This window comes from Pristiophorus japonicus, unplaced genomic scaffold, assembly GCF_044704955.1.
Source record: "Pristiophorus japonicus isolate sPriJap1 unplaced genomic scaffold, sPriJap1.hap1 HAP1_SCAFFOLD_60, whole genome shotgun sequence".
NCBI lineage: Eukaryota > Metazoa > Chordata > Chondrichthyes > Pristiophoridae > Pristiophorus > Pristiophorus japonicus.
In genome coordinates, this window is record NW_027254509.1 from 489,177 (window position 1) to 505,166 (window position 15,990).

Below are 15,990 nucleotides of genomic sequence, written 5' to 3' on the forward strand. Positions count from 1 at the left end.
GGCATGTATTCCGGGTTTAATTTTGTAAACTGGGTGAGTTCGCTGATCGCGGATAGAAAGGTAGGAGCCTCTGTGGCCCCACTGTGAGGATGTGGAAGTGAACACGGTGGCTGGGTGATCCCTGACATTTCTGTAAAGGGCAGCGGAGGAGAAGGATTGAGAACATTCAATGCAGGACAGAAGTTGTTTTCGGTGAGCCAACACACAATGCCGATCAGCACAGACGGAGCTCACTGGTCACCTCCCCTCTGTTGGGGTTATTGTACCAGAGGTTTCTGTAGTGTAGTGGTTATCACGTTTGCTTTAAACGGGGAAGTTCCCTGATTCAATCCCGAGTTTAGTCTCCTGGCAAATGCTGCCTGACCTGCTGAGATTTCCAGCATTTGCTATTTTTCTCCTGGTAAAAGGGCTCCCTTATTCCTTAATTGCTCTTTATTTCACTTCAATAAATGGATAACTTTGACTGAGAGAAAACGGATCCACCGGGGACCTTTTGCGTGTGAGGCCAACGTGATATCCGCTGCACTGCAGCCCATCAATAAGTGAGAAACCACTGAATACAAAGGATGAGCTGGTCAAAGTCAAACCCTCCTTTCTTATTCAGCAGTGGCATGAACGGGAGTCAGACGCCACAAAGTTTAATTAAAGACACAAATACAAGTAACACTTGCAAATCTTTTCAGTGTAAAATTCTTTCACTTTATTTGAAATCCGACAGCATTGAATCTGAAAATACGCACGGTGGGATTTTATCTTCACTACTGATTTTATTTTGGGTGCACGATAGGAAAAACCGGTGCTGCTAAATTTGATAAAAGTTGCCCCAGATCCCTGAAGACTTTGAACCAGAAAGCTAAAATACAGTGAGTAAAATGGGATATGGTTTTCGAGTTGAGATGCAAAGCACAGGCCAAATGATTGAAGTATGGAATGTCCCTGAGTTAGCATTTGTTTGATTGTGCAAAAGTAGGTGAGGGGTTAATTAATGATGGTTTCCAGTTAAAGCAAGAGGAAAGTTTTCGAATAAACCATAAGGTGACTGTCCGGTGAGCGCTGTTTGTGATACCTGGTGGGAATGGGCGGGGATTTTCAAGCCCCTTGTATTGCAGAACCTTCATATAGACAAAAATCTCCAGTTCACTGTGTAGGTCTCATGGTGCAACGGTAGTGTGTCTGACTCTTGATCCGAAGGTTGCGTATTCAAATCACGTTAGGGTCAGTGTTTTTTTGGATATTTTTCTTCCAGAATTAATATTTCATTTGCTGTTTGACAATAACCAGACCCTTGCTCCAAGGTCTGTCTCACTGTTTCCCCGGTGTCAGGCAGAGATACACCTGCTGCCCTCAATTATTTCATGTCACAGGACACAACATTTCAAATTAATCTGCAGGTGGCCACACACAGCAGTGAGTCGTCAGGATGGCCGAGCGGTCGAAGGTGCTATGTTCAATTCAAAATCTATCTTGAAGACAAGGGTCCAAATGTCACTTCTGGTGTTTATTATTTTTAATCATTAAGCAGAAACAAAAACCAACTTTGTTAATATTGAACCATTAATGTCAATTATTTAATTTTTTCTCATCTTTAATTGATCAATGATCACGCCCGGTTGCGATACGGGGATTTTTCACGTGTTCAGCGAATGTGATAACCACTACACTACGGAAACACTGCAATTGACGCAATGCGAGGAACAAAACCAGCGCTTTAACTTACACAGCTGGCCGATACTTCAGGAGCTGGTTTTACGAGAATAGAATGACGGTGCTATATTTAGGAAGGCTGTGAGTGTGGTAGGAATTGATCTCGTGTTTCCCAGACTTTACACATCGGAACAGGAGCTGGCCATTTAGCAGCGAGTGGTTAGGATCAGGAATGTACGGCTTGAGACTTTCTGGCCTGAGGTAAGAAGGTGGTGCTCAGGAATAAGGTGAAAGGTTGAATCTTCTGCACTGACTCTCTTTAACAAACTCCAGCACCAGGTCAGACGGAAATGTTAAGCGAGCAGCTGAACAGCTGAATCCCACTTTGAAGGAGTTGGCCGTGGTGTCAAACAAATGTGTTCCGTTTAATGATAATTATTGTTAGAATTGGAATTCAAGCTGAACACTCGTGTAGAGGAGACAGTGATCTGAACACAGCACCTTCTACCGCCCGGCCATCCTGACTATTCAGCGCTGTGTGTGGCCACCTGCAGGTTGATTTTGAACTTTTGTGTCCTGTCACATGAAATAAATGAGGGCTGCAGGCGTATCTCTGCCTGACACCGGGGAAACAGTGAGACAGACCTTGGAGCAAGGGTCTGGTTATTGCCAAACAGCAAAGGAAATATTAATTCTGGAAGAACAATATCCAAAAGAGCAATACCCCAACATGATTTCAACACACAACCTGTTGATCTGGAGTCAGACACACTACCGTTGCACCACGAGGCCTACACAGTGAGCTGGAGATGTTCATCTATATGAAGGTTCTGCAATATAAGGGGCTTTAAAATCCCTGCCCATTCCCACCAGGTATCAAAAGCAGCGCTCAGCTGACAGTCACCGGATGGTTTGTTCGAAAACTTTTCTCTTGCTTTCACGGGAAACCATCATTAAGTAACCCCTCACCTTCTTTACACAATCAAACAAATGCTAACTCAGGGACATGCCATATTCAATCATTTGGCCTGTGCTTTGGGGAGCGGGCAGGGAAATGGACCTGAGTCCATTATCAGATCAGCCATGATTGTATTAAATGGTGGAGCAGGCTCGAGGGGCCGTATGGCCCACTCCTGCTCCTATTTCTCATGATCTTATGTTCTTATGCATGTGAACCCATTTTACGCAATGTATTTTAGCTTTCTGGTTGAAAGTGTTCATTGCCGATGACACCACGAATCTGGGGCAACTTTTATCAAATTTATCAGCACCGATTATTCCTACCGTGCACATAAAATACAATCAGTAGTGAAGATAAAATCCCACCGTGTGTATTTTCAGATTCAACGCAGTAGCATTTCAAATAAAGTGAAATAATTTTACACTGAAAAGATTTGCAAGTGTTACTTGTATTTGTGTCATTAATTAAAATTTGTGGCGTCTGACTCCCGTTCATGCCACTGCTGAATAAGAAAGGAGGGTTTGACATTGACGAGACTGCACTGCCCCTGATATTTGTCAGCTCATCCTTTATATTCATGTGGTTTCTCGTCCTTTGATGGGCTGCAGTGTAGCGGATATCACGTTGGCCTCACACGCAAAAGGTCCCCGGTGGATCCATTTTCTCTCACTCAAAGTTATCTATTTATTGGTGAAATAAAGAGCAATTAATGAATAAGGGAGCCCTTTTGCCAGGAGAATAAATAGCAAATAAAAACAGCAAATGCTGTAAATCTGTGCAGGCCAGGCAGCATTTGCTGGAAGACGAAACTCGCCTCCGATTGTTCATCCACAGCAAGTTTAAATATAATGTTTCTGCCTGGGATTGAACCAGGGACTTTTCGCGTGTAAAGCAAACGTGATAACCACTACACTACAGAAACCTCTTGTACAACAGCCCCCACAGCAAGGAGCTGACCAGTGAGCTCCCTCTGTGCTGATCGGGAATGTGTTGGCTCACCTGAAACAACTTCTGTCCGAAACTGAATGTTCTCAATCCTTCTCCTCCGCTGCCCTTTACAGAAATGTCACGGATCACCCAGCCACCGTGTTCACTTCCACATCCTCACAGTGGGGCCACAGAGGCTCCTACTGTCTCCCCGCGATCAGCGAACTCACCCAGTTTACACAATTAAACCCCAAACACGTGCCCGGCAAAGTGCAGGAGAAGCCAGATAGTCTGCAAGCTCGGTCTATCAAAGAAAGTATTGGTATTCATGGTGATTGCAGCAATTATTAATCGTCTCACAGACCTCAATTATTTTTATGCGATGAATTGATCGAGGATTGAAACCAGGTTAATGCGCCGGGTCTTAACCCCTCGACCACCAGGGAACAGCTTCGATACATATCAAACCAGGTTAGTGCAACGGGTCTTAACCCCTCGACCACCAGGGAATAGTTACGATGCATGTCGATATATTTATATATATATTTATATATGAACCTGAAGGTCAATGGCTACCTACCTAGACCTCGTGGCGCCCAAGGTCGTGCGTCTAACTTTGAGTGAGAGAAACGGTTCCACAGTGACACCTGTCATGTGTTCTACATGGTTACTGCTTGTAGTATTACAAGGTGTGCCAACAGAGGGCACTGCAGTGGGAGACTTGTAGCTTACCAGCACAGGTGTGCCTGGCCTCGTATAAAAGGCAGGCCACCAATAAAGGTTATCAATAAAGGACTCAGGTCACTACAGTTAAAGAACGACACATTGTCTCGTGGAGTCATTATCAGAGCATTTGAAGGTATTACAAGGGAGACCAAAGCGTCAGAACCTGGAAATTCTACCAGAGCGTCGAAGTCATGCTGTAGGTTTTGGGACAACACATTGCTCAAAGTTGTCCACACGTGAAGACAGAGTGTTTCTTCGACAGAAAGACTGGGCATCTTACGAAGGCATGCCGCCTGAAGGCTAAACCTGTTGTTAAAGCTATGAGTCCAGCGTTCAAAGCTCTGAGTCGAAATACCAAAAGACTTCATAGCATGGAAAACCAACAACAGGACGAGGAGATGTTAGATTTACACATCATCAGGAGCACGAGTTTAACGGACAGTGATTCGGAAAGCATCAAAATCCACATAGATGTTGCTGGATTCAAGATACCAATGGAAATTGACACGGGTGCATCCGTGAGTGTAATACCGGAGTCACTGTACCGCGACAAATTGCGTGATTTCCAACTGGAGAAACCCAAGATAGAGCAGCGAGGCTACTCGGGAGAGTAAATTCCTGTGGTTGGTCATATCACTGTACCGATCGGTGAAATATAAAGATTAATTTCAGAACTTGCCTCGAATAGTAGTGAAAAGAGACAAGTCTGCCTTACAAGGAAGACATTGATTAAGCTCACTGAAGCTGGATTGTAGTCAGATTTTCTGTGTGGAAGCGAGATTTTCATCAACGGATGAGGTTGTCAAGAAGTATCAAAAGGTGTTCTGCGAAACGGAAAGTCCGATTCAAGGCTTCAAGGCGAGTGTCAGGGTACAGAAGGACGCTAGATTGGTTTACGACAAGCCCCGTTCCGTACCATATGCACTTAAGGAGAAAGTTGAGCATGAACTCATAAAACTAGAAGGTGTTAACCGTTACACTGCGGAAACATCTCCACTTTCAGCACCAGATTAACAAAATTAAACCCAATGAGATCGGGACAAAAGTTCCTCACATGCTCAGGGCAAAATAAATAATTGTCGTTCTACAAAAGAATGAACAAATTTCAGCACCAGGTCAGACGGAAATGTGAAGCGAGCAGGTGGACTGCTGAATCGCACTTTTAAGGAGTTGGTGGTGACAAAGCAAATGGGTTCTGCCGAATGATTCAAGAAAAGAAATGTCTGCAATAGTATTCGAACACGATCTATAGTGACCTGAACACATCACCTTAGACCACTCGGCCATCATTACTATTCAGTGCAGTGTCGCCACCTGCAGGTTGATTTTGAACTTTTGTGTCCTGTCACATGAAATAAATCAGGGCAGCAGGCGGATCTCTGCCTGACATCGGGGAAAGAGTGAGACAGAACTTGGAGCAAGGGTCTGGTTATTGTCAAACAGCAAATGAAATAATAATTCTGGAAGAATAACATTGAAACGAAATGTGATCCTGACACCCAGAAACAAGTGCTAAGGCAAAAGGTTAAATGCTGCATCCCTTCCTGCAAAAAATTCCTTTCACAAACATTTCTCTGAACAAAACAAAAATGTTCCTTTCAAAGTCATTAAACTCCCGAATTTCCACGCCCCGTAACTCTCCTGAATCAGATGCTTCAAGTTTTGCCGACTCCATCCATATCCCTTTTCTCCAAGGTCTGTCTCCCTGTTTCCCCGCTGTCAGGCAGAGATCCGCCTGCTGCCCTCATTTATTTCACTCTCTATGAATCTCTCTAATATTCCAACAGCAGCCATGGTTGTGTGAAGGTTTGTATTCTGTTAATCGTCGCCAATTGTTGTGAAAAGTAGAACACCAGGAGGCTGAGTACTGTGAGCTAAACTTAGTGTGATCTTAGTCTTCTTTATTACAACTCCAGAGCGCCTGAACCACATGGCAGCCAACCTTTTATACTGGCCCTGCAGGTGTGGCCAGGTGACCATTAGGACTCCAACAGTCACGCCCTCTGGTGGCACGTATGACAGAGTTACATACTTCACATAATTGTTATCGGTAAGAAGTTATAAATCCAATGAATGCCTGAATCATCAGAAAGGACCCTAGTTTGTAGGACAAGGCTACATATCAGGAAGGAGCGTAGTTAGATGACAAGGGAAGTGATACTCTGATGATAAGTTTGGAGAATAAAAAGAGTAATTACTGGAAACACTGAGCAGGCCAGGCAGCATCTGTGGAGAGAGAAACAGAGTTAACGTTTCCGGTTAATGACCTTCCATCAGAAGTTGGGCAGTTGTGTTAGGTAATACTATTAAAAGTTTCAATTTCACGAAGCAGGGGTAAGGAAAAGATATAAAATGTGGCATTTGGAACAGAGAGTTTAGAATCCGATTAATGTTTGATCAATGTGTACACCGAGCTTGGAACTGTAACGTGTTTGAGTTCTTCGGCTAACATTCGCAATGTTTGGGTGTAAGTACTATTAAGTGTATGTTTAATTATTGTCTGCTTAATAAATCTGACATTTAACGTTGCGGACCCTATTCCTGCACTGCGTGTGTTCCAGCTCTGTTTGGAGCACCGATCCCTTCTATCCGTCGCTTACAGGGACAGTTGGATTCACCGTTTCTTTGTTTGGTGAAATTTAAAAGATTGAAAGCGGCGCACATCAACCTGGTCACCTACTCACTAACCGCTACACGCTGCTCCCGTGAGATGGAAGCACAGTTTCTGTTACAAGCTTGAACGCAGGCACAAGCAGAACTCATTCATAGAAAGTCCAAGTCCCTGAGGCACCTGATATTTTGCACCAAACTCCTTCGCAAAGAGTTGCGGTTCGTGTGGGGTGATTAGGCACATCTTTCCCCACACTGCAACACTTCAAACATAACTCAACGGATGCAAAGCGCTTTGGGGCGTCATGAGTTCCTGAAAGGTGTTGCAGAAATGCAAGTCCTTCTTTGCAAAAGTTTGATGCAATTTCAAAATTCTTGGGTAAACTGAGGGCTCGTTTGGGATTTGTACCCGGGACCTCTCGCAAATTTCAAGCAATAACGCAAAAGCGAGAATCATACCCCTAGACCAACGAGCCAACTGCTCGATAAACGTGGAGATAAGGTGTAACCATTATTGAAACATTTTTAGTGTGTTGCTATTCTTGATCGGAGGAGCACATGAGATGGAATCAGTGACTTTGCTTTTTCGACCTGTCTTCTGAAGCACCGCACGGTCCAACTTCGACAGTCAATGAGCTGTTGGGACGTTAGTGTATCCAGGCTGTGGCTGGTCACCCCGAGCACAGCAGAGGGGTTTCTGCATTAGTTCTGGGTGGGGACAATATCTTTCCCGTTCTCTCTTCCTGTTGTCTATAACCCTGTGCTTTGGTTTCTCTATTTATTCCCGTGTCTCAGTTTCTAGTGTTTAAAAGGGAACAAAAGATGAAATGGGTGTCACTGTGGAACAATTTATTTCACTCAAAGTTAGACACACTACCGTGGGCAGCACGAGGTCTAGGTAGGTAGCCGTTGAAATTCAGGTTCACATATAAATATATATAAATATATCGACATGTATCGTAACTGTTCCCTGGTGGTTGAGCGGTTAAGACACGGCGGACTAACCTGGTTTCAATCCTCAATCAATTCATCACATAAAAATAATTGAGGTCTGTGAGACGATTAATAATTGCTGTAACCACCATGAATACAAATACTTTCTGTGATAGACCGAGTTTACAGACTATCTGGCTTCTCCTGCCCTTTGCCGGGCATGTATTCGGGTTTAATTTTGTAAACTGGGTGAGTTTGCTGATCGCGGATAGAAAGGTAGGAGCCTCTGTGGCCCCACTGTGAGGATGTGGAAGTGAACACGGTGGCTGGGTGATCCCTGACATTTCTGTAAAGGGCAGCGGTGGAGAAGGATTGAGAACTTTCAGTGTGGGACAGAAGTTGTTTCAGGTGAGCCGACACACAATGCCGATCAGCACAGAGGAAGCTCACTGGTCACCTCCACTCTGTTGGCGTTATTGTACCAGAGGTTTCTGTAGTGTAGTGGTTATCACGTTTGCTTTACACGGGAAAAGTCCCTGGTTTAATCCCATGTTTCGTCTCCTGGCAAATGCTGCCTGACCTGCTGAGATTTCCAACATTTGCTATTTATTCTCCTGGTAAAAGGGCTCCCTTATTCCTTAATTGCTCTTTATTTCACTTCAATAAATAGATAACTTTGACTGAGAGAAAAAGGATCCACCGGGGACCTTCTGCGTGTTAGGCCAACGTGATATCCGCTGTACTGCAGCCCATCAAAGGGTGAGAAACCACTGAATATAAAGGATGAGCTGGTCAAAGTCAAACCCTCCTTTCTTATTCAGCAGTGGCATGAACGGGAGTCAGACGCCACAAAGTTTAATTAAAGACACAAATACAAGTAACACTTGCAAATCTTTTCAGTGTAAAATTCTTTCACTTTATTTGAAATCCGACAGCATTGAATCTGAAAATACACACGGTGGGATTTTATCTTCACGACTGATTTTATTTTGTGTGCATGATAGGAAAAACCGGTGCTGCTAAATTTGATAAAAGTTGCCCCAGATCCCTGAAGACTTTGAACCCGAAAGTTAAAATACAGTGAGTAAAATGGGATATGGCTTTCGAGTTAAGATGTAAAGCACAGGCCAAATGATTGATGTATGGAATGTCCCTGAGTTAGCATTTGTTTGATTGTGCAAAAGAAGGTGAGGGGTTAATTAATGATGGTTTCCCGTGAAAGCAAGAGAAAGGTTTTCGAGCAAACCATTCGGTGACTGTCCGATGAGCGTTGTTTGTGATACCTGGTGGGAATGGGCGGGGATGTTAAAGCCCCTTGTATTGCAGAACCTTCATATAGACGAACATCTCCAGCTCACAGTGTAGGTCTCATGGTGCAACGGTAGTGTGTCTGATTCCACATTAGAAGGTTGCGTTTTCAAATCACGATCGGGTCAGTGTTTTTTTGGATATTTTTCTTCCAGAATTAATATTTCATTTGCTGTTTGACAATAACCAGAACCTTGCTGTAATGTCTGTCTCACTGTTTCCCCGGTGTCAGGCAGAGATACGCCTGCTGCCCTTATTTATTTCATGTGACACGACACAAAAGTTCAAAATCAACTGGCAGGTGGCCACACAAAGTACTGCATATCCTGGATGGCCGAGCGGTCTAAGGTGCTGTGTTCAAATTGCAGTTTTCTCTGAAGGTGAGGGTTCGAATCCCACTTGTGACTTTTCTGATCTTTAAGCGGAACCCATTTGTTTTGTCATCACCAACTCCTTAAAAGTGCAATTCAGCAGTCCACGTGCTCGCTTAACATTTCCGTCTGACCTCGTGCTGAAGTTTGTTCATTCTTTTGTGGACCATCAATCAGATATTTTGCCCTGAGCATGTGAGGAACTTTTATCCCGATCTCATTGGGTTTAATTTTGGTAATCTGGTGCTGAAAGTGGAGATGTTTCCGAAGTGTAACGGTTAACACGTTCGCCTCACACGCGAAAGCACCTCGGACGGAAATATTTTCTGGAACTTTCTCATGCATGTTCAGAGGAGAGTTTGTTCTCCTGTGAAAGGTCAAGAGATCATAAGAACGTAAGAGTTAGGAACAGGAGTCAGCCATTCGGCACATTTTCAAGTTTTCAAGATCTTTCCGCCCGGTTTCGGACCGGGGACCTTTCGTGTGTGAGGCGAATGTGATAACTACTACACTTCGGAAACACTATGATAGAATCTATCACAGGATAAAAACACAGCTCTAACCTACACAGCTAGCCGAGAATTCAGGAACTTGTTTCAAGAGAATAAAATGATGGTGCTATATTTAAGAAGGCTGTAAGTGTGGCCTTCGACAGCGTGGACCATTTTCCACGCCTCGGGAACCTACTATCAGCAAGGGCAGACATCGAAGACGAGGTCAAACACCGCCTCCAGTGTGCCAGCACAGCCTTCGATCACCTGAGGAGGAGAGTGTTTGAAGACCAGGACCTCAAATCTGGCACCAAGCTTATGGTGTGCAGGGCGGTGGTGATAACTGCCCCGCGGTATGGATCCGAGACATGGACTATATACAGCAGACATCTCAAATCAATGGAGAAATACCACCAGGGCTGTCTCCGCAAGATCCTGCAAAGCCCCTGGGAGGACAGACGCACCAACATCAGTGTTCTCGATCAGGCCAACATCCCCAGCATTGAAGCACTGACCACACTCGACCAGCTCCGTTGGGCTTGCCACATTGTCCACATGCCCAACACGAGACTGTCTAAGCAAACGCTCTACTCAGAACTCCGATACGGTAAGCGAGCCCCAGGTGGGCAGAGGAAACGTTTCGGGCACACCCTCAAAGCCTCCCTGATAAAATGCAACATCCCCACCGGCACCTGGGAGTCCTTGTTCCTCGGGTTGAGTTGCCTGTGCTGCATGATCCGTGCCGGATCGATCATCCTCTTCCACGTGGTATGTCACAGCACGTTTGCACATTCACTGGAGGTACCACATCGTTGTGCAGCCTTTGCACACGTCGTGCTTGAATCGATATTGATGGGCCCGAGGATTATCCCCGCAGCACCAACACGGTGCTAATAGATTCACATCGATCCCCGATGGCGGACTCTGATTCATCACAGGTCTTGCAGCCACAGACGTATAGACCCTGCATATGCAGTTCGGCCTGCTAGCGACATCATTTTATGCACAGTACTTGCCGATGAGCTTCGATGTTGAGAAGATATCTGTTTGGTGTTATCGTCCGTGGCCATGACTGCCTGGGCGATTGCGATGGCCCTGCTCTGGTCTCGGGTTTCAGCAGCCAGCAGCTTTCGAAGAATGACCTCGTGGCTGATGCCCAGCACGTAAAAGTCCCACAGCATTTGCCCCAACGCAGCTCCAAAATAGCAAAGTCCCGCGAGCTGTCTCAGGTCTCTGACATAATCCGCCAGGTCCTGGTCCCCGGAGCGATGGTGCGTGTAAAAACGATATCTGGCCATGAGGATACTCTCCTTCGGCTTTAGGTAGTCCCAAACCAGTGTGCATAACGCTGAATATTCCTTCTCCTTTGGTTTTGTCGGTGTGAGCAGATTCTTGATGAGGCTGTATATTTTCGGACCACAGATGGTGAGGAGAACCGCCCTGTGCTCGGCCACGTTAGTGTCTCCTTCCAGCTCGTTGGCCACAAAGTACAGGTCGAGCTGCTCGACGAAGGCTTCCCAATCATCATCCTCTTTGGATCTCTCTAATATTCCAACAGCAGCCATGGTTGCGTGAAAATTCGAATTCTGTTACTCGTCGCCAATTGTTGTGCATAGAAGAACTCCCCGAGGCTGAGTTCTGTGAGCTAAATTTAGTGTGATCTTAGACTTCTTTATTACAACTGCAGTGTGCCTGAACTACATGGCAGCCAACCTTTTATACTGGCCCTGTTCGTGTGGGCAGGTGACCATTAGGACTCCAACAGTCGCGCGCTCTGGTGGCAAGTATTACATCGTTACATACTTCACAAAATTGTTATCATTAAGAAGTTATAATTCCAATGAATGCCTGAATCATCCGAAAGGAGCCTGGTTTGTAGGACAAGGCTACATATCAGGAAGGAGTGTAGTTAGATGACAAGGGAAGTGATAGTCTGATTATAAGTTTAGAGAATAAAAAGAGTAAATGCTGGAAACACTGAGCAGGTCAGGCAGCATCTGTGGAGAGAGAAACAGAGTTAACGTTTCAGGTTAATGACCTTCCATCAGAAGTTGGGCACTTGTGTTCGGTAATACTATTAAAAGTTTAAATTGTCACGTAGCAGGGGTAAGGAAAAGATATAAAATGTGCCATTTGGAACAGATAGTTTAGAATCCGATTAATGTTTGATCAATTTGTACACCGAGCTGGGAACTGCAACGTGTTTGAGTTCTTCGGCTAACATTCGCATCGTTTGGCTGCAAGTACTGTTAAGTGTATGTTTAATTATTGTCTGCTTAATAACTTTGACATTTAATGTTGCGGACCCTATTCCTGCACTGTGCGTGTTCCAGCTCTGTTTGGAGCAGCGATCCCTTCAATCCGTCGCTTACAGGGACAGTTGGATTCACCGTTTCTTTGTTTGGTGAAATTTCAAAGATTGAATGCGGCGCACATCAACCTCGTCACCTACTCACTAACCACTACACGCTGCTCCCGTGAGATGGAAGCCCAGTTATTGTTTCAAGCTTGAACGCAGGTACAAGCAAAACTCATTCACAGAAAGTCCAAGTCCCTGAGGCACCTGATTATATGCACCGAACTCCTTCGCAAAGAGTTGCAGTTCGTGTGGGGTGATTTGGGCACATCTTTCCCCACAACACAACACTTCAACACTTCAAACATAACTCAACGGCTATAAAGCGCTTTGGGGCATCATGAGTTCCTGAAAAGTGTTGAAGAAATGCAAGACCTTCTTTGCAAAAGTTCGATGCAATTTCAAAATTCTTGGGTAAATTGGGGGCTCGTCCAGGATTTGAACCCGGGAACTCTCGCAAATTTCAAGTATCAAACCCTCAAAAAAAATCATACCCCGCGACCAACGAACCAACTATGCAGCAAATGTGAAGATAAGGTGTAACCATTATTGGAGCATTTTTAGTGTGTTGCTCTTCTTGATTGGAGGAGCACATGAGACGGAATCAGTGACTTTGCTTTTTCGAGCTGTCCTCTGAAGCACCGCACAGTCCAACTCCGACAGTCAATGAGCTGTTGGGACGTTAGTGTATCCAGGCTGTGGGTGGTCACCCCGAGCGCAGCAGAGGGGTTTCTGCATTCGTTCTGGGTGGGGACAGTATTTTTCCCCTTCTCTCTTCCTCTTGTCAATATCCCTGTGCTTTGGTTTCTCTATTTATTCACCTGACTCAGTTTCTAGTGTTTAAAAGTGAACCAAAGATGAGATGGGTGTCACTGTGGAACAATTTCTCTCACTCAAAGTTAGACACACTACCGTTGCACCACGAGGTCTAGGTAGGTAGCCGTTGATATTCAGGGTCATATATAAATATATATATGTATATCGACATGTATCATAACTGTTCCCTGGTGGTCGAGGCGTTAAGATCTGGCGCACTAACCTGGTTTCAATCCTCGATCAATTCATCGCATAAAAATAATTGAGGTCTGTGAGACGATTAATAATTCCTGTAATCACCATAAATATCAATACTGTCATGTATCTCACACTACTGTACATAACTGTACCTTACCATGCCATACATGACTGTAACCAGAGATGACCTGTAACCACAAACTTACCTTACCACCAGGGGTGCATTTGCAGGAGACACTGGATACCTTTCCCAGACAGGTATATAAGGACAGGTCTCAGGCAAGTGTGGCATTCGAGAGCTGTGTAATAAAGGTGCAGATCCAGAGTGAACTTGACTTCAGTATGTGCCTCGTGTGAGTCTGTATTACAGGGTCAGGACTTTTCAGTGGCGACGAGTTACGGGATTACAGAATCCACAGAATGGCGACCAACGGCTCAGATGAAAAATACAATGCAGGAGATAATTGGGAGGACGTTATAGAAAGGCTCCAGCAAAGCTTTGTAACCAAAGACTGGTTAGGCGACAATAAGGCAGACAAGAGAAGAGCCCATCTCTTGACCAGCTGCGGCTCGAAAACATACGCTTTAATGAAGGACCTGCTGGCACGAGAAACCAGCAAGCAAGACGTTTGAAGAATTGATCACACTGGTAAGAGACCACATGAAGCCAGCAAGCAGCCTACACATGCAAGCCACCTCGGACCCGTGCCAAAGCTCCCCGTACATCGAGCACAGGATCAGGAAAACCCCGGGGGAGAGAATACCCCGGTCACTGGGCCTTCCAGCTGCACAGAACAAGTGCCCGTTTTGAAACTTTCCAGTGTAATAACTTGCAACTGGAGCATCCAACACTCAGGATGGCCGAGCGGTCTAAGGCGTTGGTTCAGGTCAATGTCTCCTCTGGAGGCGTGGGTTCAAATCCCAATTCTGACATTCAGTGTTTTTAATTACAAACTCATTTGTTTGGACACCACTCTGAAGTGCTTTGGGACATCCATCGAACTTGATAAAATGACGGCATTTCAATTACAAACAGTGATATCAAAGTTACTTCTCAAACCGGGAATCGATCCTGGGTGGCTGTAGCGAAAGGAATGGCTTTGTGAAGCATTGAAATGTGCCCTCGAAATATCTCGCACTGCTCATTTAAAAACACGGTTAAAATTTGTTTCAGTGCATAAGAAGGCAGGCTCGAAGGGCCAAATGGCCGACTCCTGCTCCTGGTTTTTGTGTTCTTATACAGAGCACAGAATAAATGATTAAATGATCAACTCTCCCTCAGTTCGCATTTCTTTCATTGTGCAAAAGAAGATTATGGGTTTATTAATGATGTTTTCCTGTGAAAGCACCAAAAAGTTTAAGGAAAATAATTCGTCCAACGTGGGGTTTGAACTCACAACCCTGAGATTAACAGTCTCATACTCTACCGACTGAGCTGGTCAGGACTGTTTAAGTTGCATCTTCCTGTCACTGATCGCTGCCAGGGATCTGTTGGCTCCGCACCATGGGTTTATCTCGAAATTCAAACCTCGAAACTGGTTCTCCTGATTTCCAAGCCACTTGTATTGCAGAACCTTCATTTCGACGAACATCTCCACCGCACTGTGTAGGCCTCGTGGCGCAACGGTAGTGTGTCTGACGGTAAATCCGAAGATTTTGTGTTCCAATCTGGTCGGGGTAACTGTTCATTCAGATATTTGTTTTCCAGAATTAATATTTCCTTTGCTGTTTGGCAATAACCAGACCCTTGCTCCAAGGTCTCTCTCACTATTTCCCGGTGTCAGGCAGAGATACGCCTGCTGCCCTCATTTATTTCATGTGACAGGACACAAAAGTTCAAAATCAACCTGCAGGTGGCCACACACAGCACTGAATAGTCAGGATGGCCTGACTATTCTCCCTACCACAGTGGATAACCTGAAATTTGCCACATTATACTCCATCTTACAAATTACTGCTCAGCCACTGAGCCTATCTATATCGCTTTGCAGATTGTTTGTGTCCTCCTCACAACTTGCTTTCCCACAGATCTTTGGATCACCTTGGCTACATTACCAACATGCAGAGCACAGAACCAATTATTGACCGACTGACTTTCCCTCTGTAAGGATTTCTTTCATTGTGCAAAAGCAGATTATCGATTCCTTAACGATGTTATACCATGAAAGCAAAATAAAAGTTAAACGAAAATAATTTGCACACTTGAAAGGAATATTTTATTTTGGTGCAGTTCCGGTCAGAGAGATGTTGTGAAAGGAACTTTTTGCAGAGAGAGGGATTGAGTATTGCAGCTTGTTGCTGAACATTTCTCTCTGGGCATAGCATTAGGTGCTAGTTTCTGTAGTGTAGCGGTCATCACATTCGCCTCACACACGAAAAGTTCCCGGTTCAAGCCCGGGTGGAAACATTATTTCTGAAACAAAAGTTGGTTTTAAATGTTCATTGTTCATGTGACAATGGCCTCCTTCCGAACTGTAAACTTCTCTGATTCCATGGTGAGCAATGAACATTTAAAACCAGTCTCCTAAAATACAGAGTGTGTAAAATCAGACAAGGAATAAAACTTCCTCAATGATTCAAGTTTCACAAATTATTAAAATTAAGTTGTTGATATTTCGACTGTCCCTCAGTGATCATGTTAGCATTTAT

At 44.7% G+C, this 15,990-nt stretch overlaps 3 non-coding genes across 3 annotated transcripts; 1 reads left to right on the top strand and 2 right to left on the bottom strand.

The window, feature by feature from the left end:
• Positions 1-3,454: 3,454 nt before the first annotated feature.
• trnav-uac (transfer RNA valine (anticodon UAC)) lies at positions 3,455-3,527 on the bottom strand. Its single transcript has one exon. It is a non-coding gene; the product is annotated as a tRNA-Val (tRNA).
• An 11,186-nt stretch (positions 3,528-14,713) lies between these two features.
• Positions 14,714-14,787, bottom strand: trnan-guu (transfer RNA asparagine (anticodon GUU)). Its single transcript has one exon. It is a non-coding gene; the product is annotated as a tRNA-Asn (tRNA).
• An 888-nt stretch (positions 14,788-15,675) lies between these two features.
• On the top strand, positions 15,676-15,748 carry trnav-cac (transfer RNA valine (anticodon CAC)). The gene has a single exon. It is a non-coding gene; the product is annotated as a tRNA-Val (tRNA).
• The last annotated feature ends 242 nt before the right edge of the window (positions 15,749-15,990 follow it).